The following is a 2,683-nucleotide window of genomic DNA, read 5'->3' on the forward strand; positions in this document are numbered from 1 at the left end:
AACACACAATTCCAACCGGCAAGTGTACCAGGTCGCATCAAGTAATAATAACTCACAAGAGTGAGGTTGATCCCACAGGGATTGATGGATCAAGCAACTTTAGTGGGTGATTAGTTTAGTCAAGCTAACATTGAAGGGATATTGGATGAAATGTAGCCAACAGAATTGTAAATGACAAGAAATTTAAAGTTGCAGAAAGTAAAATTGCATAAAACTTAAAGTGCAAGAAAGTAAAATAGCTGAAACTTAAATTGCACGAAAAGTAAATTGCATGAAATGTAAAGGGGATTGGGTGCAGGAAATTTAAAGGAAAGCAATAAGCAGCACTTAGAATAATTGCAGAATAATTAAATTGCATGAAAAGTAAAAGGACTTGGGTGCTGGGAATTAAAATTCAACAAGAGAATATAAGGAGCAATCAAGCATAAGAGTAACTTGCAACAAATCTTGAACAGAAAGCAGAATTGCTTGAAGAAGCAAACAGAAATTAAATTCAGTTTAATTGCCAAATGAGATTGAAGATCTCAGGAAATCAAAGAGACTAGAAAACAAGTCTAGATCTCAATTCCTTCCTTGATCCAACCAAGAACAATTGCAGAAGGAAAGAAGATGAAAGCAGTAAAGAGAGCTTTGATTCAAATCAAAATTCCTTGAATTATGCAGAAGAACAAAGCAGAGATGTTGTGGATGGAGAATGAAAACAGAATTCCTTCCAATCTCCACCCAAGATTCAAAACAGAAATGAAAACTCAAAGAGAGAGCTATCTACTACTACTACTCCCTAATGGATCAAGCCTTCCTTTACAAAGATGGAAATGATGCCTTATATAGGCTTTACAAAATGAAAAATGAAAATGAAATTAAAACAAATTACAAAAATGAAAATCCTAATTTAATTGATCCATGTGCCTTTGAGTGATGATGTGGGCTTAGCTTGCTTTGGATTTGAGGAGAAATGGGTTTGGTTGGCCTTGATTCAATTTGGTGAGGAATTGAATTAAATTGAATTTTGGTTGATTTTTGGCCCATGACACTCCCAGGAGGCTGCCCTGCCCTTGTGGAGGGCAGGGCAGGATTTGGTGCGTGCGGCCATGGTGCGGGCGTGGTGCGTTGGTGTGTGCTGCAGGATGCTGCCCTGCCCTCGCGGAGGGCAGGGCAGAAAAGTTTGGTGCACTAGATTGGTGCCTTGGTGTGCCGCTGGTGCTGCCGAAACCTTCCTTGGTGCGCCAATCTGGTGCGTGTGTGTGCACCACAAAATGCTGCCCTGCCCTTGCGGAGGGCAGGGCAATGTTTCCAAAAAATGAAGCTCCGCGCTCGAGACTTGGTGGATGCACACGCTACTTCTTTTCCTTGGTTTATTTTTGCTTATTTTTGGCCCTTAAATATACCTTTCGTTCTTACCTCAATTGTACGCCAAATATGGATTTCTATATATCGCTGGAAAGCTCTGAATGTCATCTTTCCAACGCAACTGGAAGCACATCAATCGGACGTCTGTAGCTCAAGTTATAGCCCTTTGAAGTAGGCATGGTCATGCTGTGAGCGGCCAGATTTTAACTTAGCGAAAATTTGCTCCAACCTCACTTTGTTTCATCATGATTCTGCCCTGCCCTTGGCAAGGGCAGGGCAGTGTGCGTGCTCGTGGTTTTCTCCTTTGATTTGGTCATGGGCCACGCTTTTAAAAGCGTGGCCTAAGGCTCTAAAGTGTACCCCAACTTCAAAGTGTACCCCAAAGCTCTTTTTTCTCCTTTTTTTGTGCTTCTTTGCTTCTTTTTCTTCTTATTTCCTACAAGATTTATAAAATTAAAAGATTAAGGAAATCTTCCAATTAAGTACACAAGAATGCAATATTTAAGCACTAATCATCAATTTCTTGTATGAAAAAGCATAGAAAAATAGGTATATGATGACTTGTCATCAATCACCTTTTTCACTAACGTTCCAACCCAAAATGGTCCACGTTAACTTCAACGTTAGTGGCACTAACGTGACCACTAACGTTGCCTCTTGGTCCTTGGAAAACGTTATTGGGAATCAACTTTTACAATAACGTTGCATTGTACCCCCTTTCCCTACATTAGAGTTCACGTTAGTATAACTAACGTGACTCTTGACATGGGCATGCCTAAGCTTAGAGAGCATTAGTGACACTTACCTTTGTCACTAACGCTCCAAACGCCCCTCCTTCCCACGTTAGAGCTCATGTTAATTGGATTAATGTGGCCACTAACGTGGTAGTGAATGCCATCTCCAATGTTAGTGACAAAGGTGAGTGTCACTAACGTTGGCTCATCATGCTTAGCTCCACGTTATCTCTCACGTTAGTAGTCTTAACGTGACCACTAACGTGGGCAATGTTGGCTTGATCCAACGTTAGTGACAAAGGTGAGTGTCACTAACGTTGGCATTGTCTTCCCCTTCCACGTTAGGGTTCACGTTAACTAAGTTAACGTGACTCTTAACGTGGCCAATTGCCAATTTGGAGCGTCAGTGGTATTCACTTTTACCACTAACGCTGGAGCTCCCTTTTCCTCCACGTTAACTACCATGTTAATGTAGTTAACGTGGCAATTAACATGGGCTATGATGGCTTCGAAGACGTTATTGGCGATCACTTTTCTCATTAACGTTTCAAGCTCATTCCGATTCTACGTTAGTGGTCGCATTAATTAGATTAACGTGG

The sequence above is a fragment of the Arachis hypogaea genome, chromosome 2, assembly GCF_003086295.3.
Source record: "Arachis hypogaea cultivar Tifrunner chromosome 2, arahy.Tifrunner.gnm2.J5K5, whole genome shotgun sequence".
In the NCBI taxonomy this organism is placed as follows: domain Eukaryota; kingdom Viridiplantae; phylum Streptophyta; class Magnoliopsida; order Fabales; family Fabaceae; genus Arachis; species Arachis hypogaea.